Source organism: Dromaius novaehollandiae, chromosome 3 (assembly GCF_036370855.1).
Source record: "Dromaius novaehollandiae isolate bDroNov1 chromosome 3, bDroNov1.hap1, whole genome shotgun sequence".
Lineage (NCBI taxonomy): Eukaryota > Metazoa > Chordata > Aves > Casuariiformes > Dromaiidae > Dromaius > Dromaius novaehollandiae.
In genome coordinates, this window is record NC_088100.1 from 16,191,159 (window position 1) to 16,200,792 (window position 9,634).

Here is a 9,634-nt window from a genome sequence, read left to right on the forward strand (position 1 = left end):
TCAGTTGATGTTGAAATCCTAGAATTTAAGCCATTGTCACACCTTTACAGAAGTCAGGCTAGACACTTGACAGCTATCCACTTAAAATGTTCAAGTTCTAGTCTACAGAGGGAAGAAATCCTGTCCAGTTTTTACGTCTAGATGTTGAATGAACTCCTGAACTTCTGAACTTCCCCCTTCAAAATCAGTGCATTTAATTATCTGAATCCCAGGTGCTCAATATATAGTCCACCAAGTGAATCTAGCCTACCAGGAAAATTAATTTGGCGTATAGCCTTTTCTTTCCCTTTTTCTAGGACACATTGTTCTTTCCCACTACTCATCTGGAATACTAGTTACACTAATTACATAACCAAAAATCATTTTTTTCTAGTGCATGATGGATATGTATCCAATCACTTCTAGAGAAACAAAAGCACAAACAAAAATCCCCATAACATTTTATTGTGAAACTTTGAAAATTAGTGTATCGTAAGCATTTTCAGTCACATGACATGCTTATAACATGGCCAAAATACAGGCATCCTCACGCATGTGACTAAAGGTGCCCTAAACTTAATGCACTTGCCCGCGTTTTAGTTAGGTGACATGCATGTCTGATTATTCCTGGGTAGAGGTTATTATAGTAACTGTGTGGCGGACTGATGAATGAATTTTTTGCCTTAAACATTTCTTGGTGCGTGGGGTGCAGGCAGGCCACAACCCCGAACAAGCCATCTGTCCCTGGCGGAAACAGGACTGGGCTGCTGCGACCCCTGAGATGGTCTCCCTGCGACCACCCGGGACACACCGAGCCTGCACTGAACGAGACCACAATCGGGCAGAGACTTTGGGATCTGGACTGTAAATTATTGTCCGTTTTTAGCACAACTTCTATAAAACCTGCTTGGCATGAGTGGCTAAATTTGCTGAAGCCTTAGGCCGCACTCCCTAGTACAGTGAGAAAGGGCCCAGAGCTGCTGCAGGCGGGAATGATAAGGGCGTTACCAGCAATTTGCATTCCTGTGCACTGCTGAAACAGTGCTAATTGCTGAAGTTATCACCTTCTTTGTCAGGACCTTGAGAGCTAATGGCTGGACCTAAGAATGGAGACACACCTGTCAGCAGAAACGGCAACAGTAAACGGCCTACCTAGGGACAGTGATGAGACCCAATAAGGAGCAGGAGACCCCAGACCCAAATATTACTATTGGTCTGAACTACCACGTGAGGGGTGGGAAAACTTAATTTGAAAAAGCTATAATTGCCGAGGGATTTCTTTGTTCGGCCCCCCCCCCCTTGCTCCCTCTCTCGGCCCTCGCTCCTCGTCCCTCATCGGAGGCCCCCCAGCTTGAGCTGTGATTCGAGCGGAGTCAGCGGAACATCATCGGCCTCGGAGTGGTGGTAGCTAGCTTCCTCTCTCCTTTTCCAACTTTTCTCTATCTTTTCCCCTTACCCTTTTTCCCTTCGCCTCCCCTTCGCCTTCCCCCCCCCCCCCACGCCTTTTCTCCCCAATTCGTGGAAAATAAAGGTAAAAGGTTGTACGATATTTGACCGGTTTTAGCGTCTTAATCTCGTCCTTGGGATCGTAACGAAACCCTCCCGATATTGGATCGGGACAAACTGTAAGTGCATCTAAGAAGATGTGTGGCTCATCTCAGCTAGATGACAGCTAAAACTAATAGAAATTACTGTACCTGTCCTGGGGTCAAGTCCAAAGACACAGTGTCAGAATACAAAAGCCAAGGCAAACCTGTAAAGAGAGACATCATCTTTGTTAGATCAAGAATTACAGCCAGGAAACAGAAGGACTTTTTTTTTTTTAGAGAAATGAGAGAAATAACATGTAATGTAATGAAATGACATGAAATGTCATGTCATGTAATAAGTGTTATTCCAGAGGAGTAATGGGGAAGAACTATCCTAGAAAAAGAGGGAAAGAAAAGTCTACGGGCCAAATTTTTCAGAGAAATGAGAGGAATAGTATTATGGTAATTTCATTTGCTGCATTAAAAATGTGAAATTACCTCCACATTTTTTTCTTGCTTTGCTAGGGTGTATCTTTAGAAAAAAAGTGACATTTACAATCAAATAATTTACTATTATTTGTTAGAATTTACCTCTCAATCAGAACCCACTCAAGGTTTCTCAGTACTGTAGGCAAAACTGAATTTTGCCATTCCATAGAGAGCAACTAATTTTGTTCTCATCACTGGTGAGCTACACTCCGTTTTATTTGTGGTGGGAAAGCAGGAGGAAGGGAAGGACAGAGGGGTAGAAAAGCCTGCTTGGTCTGGGGCTGAAGATGGTCTAACCTTGCTGGAGGATTGGGACCTATTCCTGAGGGGTGTTACCCAAGAATGGGAAAACATGGCAGAACACGGCAGCACTGGGTTTGGCTAAGCACAGCATGGGTGGTTGGAACACATATGCCTCCAGTATGGAAACCACTCCCAGGGTTTTCCCAGTATTTTCTGCTTTTCCAGCATTCTCCCACAGAATGGGATGCCAGCAGCAGGGAATCCACTTTGCCAGAATCTCTGTCTCCTCTACACTCCCCTCAGCACAGAGCAGGTCTCCCAACGCTCCGCTCCCACTTCTCTATCGTCTCATGCTCTCATTGCTAAAAGCAGAGCGAAAAACAGGCAAAGAAGATGGCAGTGGCCAACTTAAAACATTTACCTCTATTAGGCTATAGTATATTCACCCAGATCCAACTCTGCCTTCAATGAATGCGTTATACCATAAGCCTCAGCACACACATGAGATTACTCTAATTTCAGGTAGGCGCTATAAAACACTTTTTCATATTATGAAATAAAACTAAGATATTAATAAAGATATGTGTTAGGTTACATGACAAAAAAGCTCATCTCCAAGGTCACAAAGGAGCACAGAGGCACAACGGCAGGCGGGGGAACCCCAATAAACTACTCAGAGAAACAGATACCCCCACCCAGCTCCTTCTAGGGCTGTCCAAGAAAGGATATAAAGCCCAGGGATCAGGAGGGAAACCCCCTCACAGAATAAGGGCAGTTACTCCCTCAGGAGTATGGGATGCAGAGGAAGAGTATTTGGGGACTGCAGAAGATTACTTAAGGGATGTTTAGGGGAGGATCCAAAGGTGAGGAAAAGACGGGATCAAGGTGGTTTGAGGAGGAACACGTGAGGAAATAGATAGATAAGGGGGTAAAAGGGGCTGGTCACATGTAAACAGGTTGGTGGTCAGTACATTTGTCCGGCTGTGCCCTGCACCTGTTCAGTGTGGTCTGTCCTGTCTTCTTATCCCTTCTTAACCCTTATTTCTAACAATTTTCCTGTGCGAGGGGCTCTTCTGTGAGTGGATGTGTGTGTGTACGGAGGTCTAAGTGCCAGCAACTGGAGTTAGACTGTGGGCCAGAGGGCCTGTGTGTCTGGGGTGCCAGCAACTGGAGTGACTGAGGGTACATAACTCAGTGTGGGATCGCCAGCAAATATAAAGCTGGACGAGCTGCCGAGTAGATTAAGTGGCTTGGGAGCCAGGTGTGTGTGTGTCTCTGATGGGGAGGCACTGGAGGAGTTGGCTGCTGGAAGGACCAGAAGGGCCAGTCCAACTCTCAAAGACAGCATGAGGTCTGGGGATCAACTGAGAGATCCATTTATGTGTGTGTGTGTGTATGTGTGTGTGTCTCTGTGCAGGAGGCTACTGGGGAGAGCGAGGATCCAGGACCGCCTACTGTACAGACTGTGCATCTAAGCCCAGTTACTGGAGAGATCCTCTGTGTGTGTGTGTGTGTGTGTGTGTGTGTGTGTGTGTGTGTGTGTGTACGCTCGTGTGTGTCTGTCTGTCTGTCTGTAAGTAACGAGGTCTGTACCAGCAACTGGAGTGGGGCTTCGGGCCTCAGGAGCTTGTATGTCCAGTTGCCAGCAACTGGCAAGATTGGGGATCTACAGGCAGCTGCTGGGCAGACTGAGTGTCTAAGCCCAGCTACTGGAGCGATCCACACTGTACGTAGGTGTGAATTTCCCACTAACAGACCTTCATTCTGATCTGCCTGAGAAGGGAAAAGGATGAGGCTGTAGGTATTGTTTGTGTTTGTATGAGTAATGAGTGTGTCTGTGTTGTTTTGTGTGGCCTGTCATGTGTATTTGTGTATCTGCATATTGTATATTTGTGTTTGTTTGTCTATTGGGAATACAAGCTCAGCTTTGCTAGTGGTTGGACTTTGGGCCTGTAGCTGCAGCAGCCTTGCTTCCAATGGGCTACTAGATTCTGCAACTCTCTGATAACAAAGATATTAAATGAAAGTATCTCTCCATCAACCTTTCCTTCATCGTGTTTAAAATAACATAAAAATTGCAACGGGGCAATCTTCACCTAAAGCAAAAAAATAACTTCAAATAGCTAGAAAACCTGTTAAGATACTTTCAGCTGTAAGATACACAGAAGCCATCTTATGAGGACACGCTTTAACTTTTCCATACATTTAAAGCTGACGAAATGAAATATATCACGCACTTTCAAAATTCTTCTGGCGAATAAATAAAAATAAACATATTTTTATTAGTCAAAATCAAATGGTGACTCAGTATAGCATTCTGCTGCACTATATAAAATTAGTTGGATACCTAGACTGAAAGCAAATATTCATTATAATTTTTCATTAATTCATAAACAGAGGTGTCTCCCAAAATTAATAGTATGAATTGCATACAACAATCTCTTGTCAGAGTTCAAACTGTTTGATTATAGTATCCTTTTCATAATTTGAAATGGAGCTTAATCACTCTCTTGAAGAGAATCAAGCAGCAAATACATTATTCACCTCTCAACTATATAGCAACAAGCAGCTGTTGGAAGCTTTTTGGTATTTCCATGGTTTTGTACATCAGAAGTTGCACTGTGCCTGTCAAGATGACTCAACGCTTTTTGCATTCAAAAAAAAAAAAAAAAGCAAACATCATATTGGCAATTCCCAAAGTTTTGTCCTATCTAGAGGTATCATTTTTACTATGGAGGATTCTTGAAAATCAAAACTACATGAATTCTTTTAAAATTCTTGTCAAGTGTTCTGTATTAATTAGCATGGAAAACTCTTTACAATACTTTCGTTCTTTTACCAATAGCTACTCAATCATCTTTTATATTCTAGAATTACCTTTAAGTTACAAGATAGTGCCACATGAGCAATAAAGGGCTTCTACATAAACTTTGGTAACCTTGCAGGCAATCTTTGTTGCCTTGATTGATTCTCATAATTTCATTCCTCTACTCATTTTAGAAAATGCAAATCCTCTTCGTTCTGGGAGATATATTTTTAGGGGTAACTATTGGACAGTAATTTTGAACATTACCATAACAATAACCATCACAGTCATATCTAAGGCAGGAATGTACCCTGTCAAACTAAATATAAAAATCACACATACAAGATTTGATCTCTAACAGCAAAGTAGCTGGGGGAAATAAAGCATCTTTCAAGAGAGAGAACTCAGATTTGAACACTCAGAAGTTCTCCACAGTATTTCTCCCAACTTTTCATAATGAAGGAACTGAGAATCTCCACCTCCTTTTGGTATCAGAGAGCCTTCTACCTCAGTTCTCCTCATCTAGGTTTATCAAGCCTTCTTTCATGTCTCATGCCACAGCTCTGAAGCACTCTTTCAACAAGAAATATAATAAAGCCCACTTGCAACAGAAAACTTTTGCTCATAAACTACTTAGCATGAAAATTTCCAGCGAGTTCTGTTAAGACCTTTGCCTAGAAACTCTCAGGTTTTTCCAGATGAGAGATGGCTCACTGCCAAGTTTCAAAACCCTCCCAAGTACACAACATTCACGGAACCTTTTCAATAAAATGCAACAGTGTTCATATGCGGCAAGCACTTGCTCTTTACTTAACAATAATGACCCCTTCAGGGTACTTTTTCCATTTATTTAATTTCTTGTCTGGGTTACAAGTAAAAGAAGTAAGGGCTTAGGTTAATATCATGTCCTAAAAAACTATGTCTCATACCATGTCATAGATACCTATGACTTTTAATTTTATTTCAGATGTACAATGAAGGGCATCACAGAAAAAAGAATGCTGCTTAGCACTGCTCTGTAAACGATCTGACTCAACCTTCCCCATACTCTTATCACAAATGAAAGAAATTGACTTGATTTTTTAAATTAACAGATGAGTATTCACCATATATGCAGAAATAATTTTTCTACTCAGATTAAGATGAGCAAATCAAATAAGGCTGCATTATTACCAGAAATTGATTCAAATCATTACATTTTGCAGAATATAAAAAATACATAATAACGCTTCATATCTTTATGCCTAATCATTGTGAAGTATTTAGGACCTTTAACAGGATTTCAGAAAGGCTAAGAAGCTTACAGAAACAGGCATACTAATATACAAAAATATATATTTTAAACAAATACTTACAGCCATTTCTGTCTTCCATGATTTTTCATTTTTGTACCTTTGCAGGAAGATATTTCCCTGGCTCATCTTTGCAACAGTACAAATGTACTGCCTGGAAGATTCACTTACAAGATTATTAGCACTAAATAGAAGGCTGCATTTAATACAGAATCTCTCTTAAGTGTGTATAGTTTCTTACAGAATAAGGCCTCGGTTTTCACTGTGGTAAGTTAAAACTTCTATACATATAATTAAAATAAATACATATCAAATGAGGATATAAAGGTATCTGTCAGGTGATATAATCCCCAAATTTAGGATTATGTATACAGCCTAATAAATACTAATAGGAAACTAATATAATAAAACAATAAAAGACTAATGTGAAAGCAATGGCATTGAAAACAAATTTTAAAACATTAGAGTGGGAATAGAAAATATACAAAAAAATCCATTTTGCATGAAACCTAAACCATGCAGCACTAGGTTCACCACTAAAAACTTTATACAAAATGGTCTAATTTCAGCTGTTCAAAATGGAAGTACAATCTACATGCATGAGAAGTGCAAGTAAAATACATGATTCATTTTATTAACCTAAATGGCATTAAATTACACTAGTGAAGTTTTTTTAAGCAAATGATATTTTAACTTTCACATATAGCCCTTCAAAAGTCTAGTGAAACCACTGTTAAACTTAGGAAATTGAATTAGTGCCTCCTGGTGGCCTATCAAGAATCAATTCAGTGAAATAAGAAATTTCAAACTGATAACTAAGCAAATCTTTCACTTTAAGAATTGTGTCTAGTACAGTTAATGCTGGAAATAATACGAAAAGCTGAAGAGCTATTTTCATATGCAATACGATAACAGTAAGTGGGGTATAATTTATATTTTCATACACAAATGTATTAACCAAACAATTAATGTGAGAGATTTAATTATCAACTTTATTAAGTAGTAATGCACTAGAATTAAACTCTTTGTTCAACAAAATGCCGTACCTGAAATTCCTGACAGCCTAAACACTTCCTTTGAAAGTTAATTTTCAATTTTAAAATAAGAATCAGATTTTACAATTTTCATGTGAATGCAGAAAAATGTTCCTGAATCTGAATCAGTGTGGGACTTTTCTATGCTCAGTTACATATTTCCACAAGCCCATTGATGGAGAGGCACAGGAACAACAGAATTTGATCTTATGACCAGCTAGAAAAACAGCACAATATTCTTTTGTAAAAGATGTAAATGTTAACACAATGTTTTTCACACGGGTTAAAATGGAAATATATGTATCACAATCCTCAGTTTATAGTACTTAGTCTATCCAACAAATATCAAAATCGTATGCAAAGATTTTTATGCTGCATGGCGTATTCATTGCGTAACCTCCAAAATAAAGTGGCCCAAGACATCTATTCCAAACCATTTTGCTGTTCCAGCTGGAAAAACCTGCTTTATCGCAGTGGGTTTATACAACCTGTGATAACAAATGTAAGATATGTCTTCCAGTCAACAATGTGGCAAAGAGGGAGACATTTTGATTCCTTGTGGGAATACAGATTTATCATCTTAGAGTAGTTAGCAAGAATCATGATGTTCATAAAAAAAAGAATATGAACCAGGAGCGTTTTATCTCACAGTGATGCGCTGTTGCTTCCACGGAGAACCGTTTACATTTGCACTAGTCTCAGCTCTCCTGAGAATACAGACAAGCAACATCAGCATCTTCAGCTTAAGCCTTCATGTCTCCTGATACACAGAAATCATACTTTGGAGGAGTTACAACATAGTTTTTTCCCCTTTTTGTTATAATTGGAAAGAAAGTGAGAACAACCTACCTCAGTTCTGTGTGTCTCTACAAGGACAATTATTATTATGCAAGTCATTAATTAAAATGAGTTGCTATGCAGAAAATTCCATCCTCTATCAAGAGATCCAAGGTATCATCAGTGGTGCCAGATGCTACTCCAAGGAATGTCTAACCTGCAGGGATAACAAAGAGCTGGTAAATGAAAATGGATTCAATATTTTATCAAGATAATAGAGTGTTATTTGACCTAACCAGTCAGGTACATTAGAAGATGAATCAAGTCTATCAGACCTTGGACTTCCTCATACTAGACTAGCAGTTTCACAAAACATCCTGTGAAATTCAAATTTCTACAGAGCACCTGCCTCGAAAGTGTGGAAGGGGGAGTGACTTGAATTTTCACCCAAGTGCAGGGCACGGAAGCAAAACAATTCAGAGTGTTTTCACGCAAAATAACTCTATGACAGAGCATCTACTGTACCATATGGTAGAGGATGTTAACTGGCATAAACAGCCATCAATCAACAAATAAAACAGTTTAACAGACAAAAAGAGTTTTACAGAAGCCTTTTCACCTGACAAACAAAAGTCAGCTACTAAATGATGCATACAAACGAGCAAGGAAAGAGGCAGTAACTGACAAAGGATATCAGAAGTCTGGAAGAAAGGACAGAAGCAGGCACGGAATCAGGTATTTGGGAAAGGATTTGATTCCCTGTTGAGAGGGAAACAGAGAGGCCTGGCTGGGGCAAGCTCCAGTTGTTGGCTTCTCTCTGGCTCTTGAGGGACACACTCAGCTATTCCACCTTTAACGCTTGTAATTAAGTTATTTTTGATATGGACATGGGATCCTGATCTCCTTGATGCGTGTCACAAATAGCTCTCTGGCCGCCTGCTCCTGGCGGGTCATGACAGGAATGCGTTATTTGGCAAGAAGCGACACTAACTGCTCCCACATGTGTTTACATGAAGGTGCCTGCGCAGGGCACTTTCTCCGGGCTTATATGGCACACGGAGGGAACACAAAGATCCCACTTTCAAACAACCGAAGTAGTGAAAACTCCCGTTTTAACCTCTTTTAGCCCACGGGGGCGGGGAGGAGGAAGTGAGTTTTCCTTGCCAGCTACGTCCTGCTGGAAGGACGTGGGGGAAGCGGGCGTGCAAATCTTTCATGGCGCTCGGGGCGGGGGGAGAACAGCGCAGGAAGCACCAATCCGGGCGGGACCCGCAGAAGTCTCCTTCCCCTCGGCGATCAGACACATCTCCCCCGCGGGCGCCAGAGGCCATTTACCGCCGCGCTGAGGGAGAAAGGCGGGGGCGGTTCCGCCCCACTCCCCTCCCCTCCGAGCAGGCGAACGGCCGTTGAGGCCTCGGAGGGCGGGAAAGGCGGCGTGGGCGGGGCCGCTGCGAGGGCGCGCGCCGCAGGGGCTCGTGGGTAAGG

At 41.2% G+C, this 9,634-nt stretch overlaps 1 long non-coding RNA gene across 1 annotated transcript; it reads right to left on the reverse strand.

Annotated features, from left to right (window-relative positions):
* Nucleotides 1–965: 965 nt before the first annotated feature.
* On the reverse strand, nucleotides 966–9,580 carry LOC112981496 (uncharacterized). The gene is made up of 4 exons (XR_003258726.2): nucleotides 9,267–9,580; nucleotides 8,222–8,366; nucleotides 1,677–1,732; nucleotides 966–1,079 (listed from the first exon to the last, which is right to left on the reverse strand). It is a non-coding gene; the product is annotated as an uncharacterized LOC112981496 (long non-coding RNA).
* Between the last annotated feature and the right edge of the window lie 54 nt (nucleotides 9,581–9,634).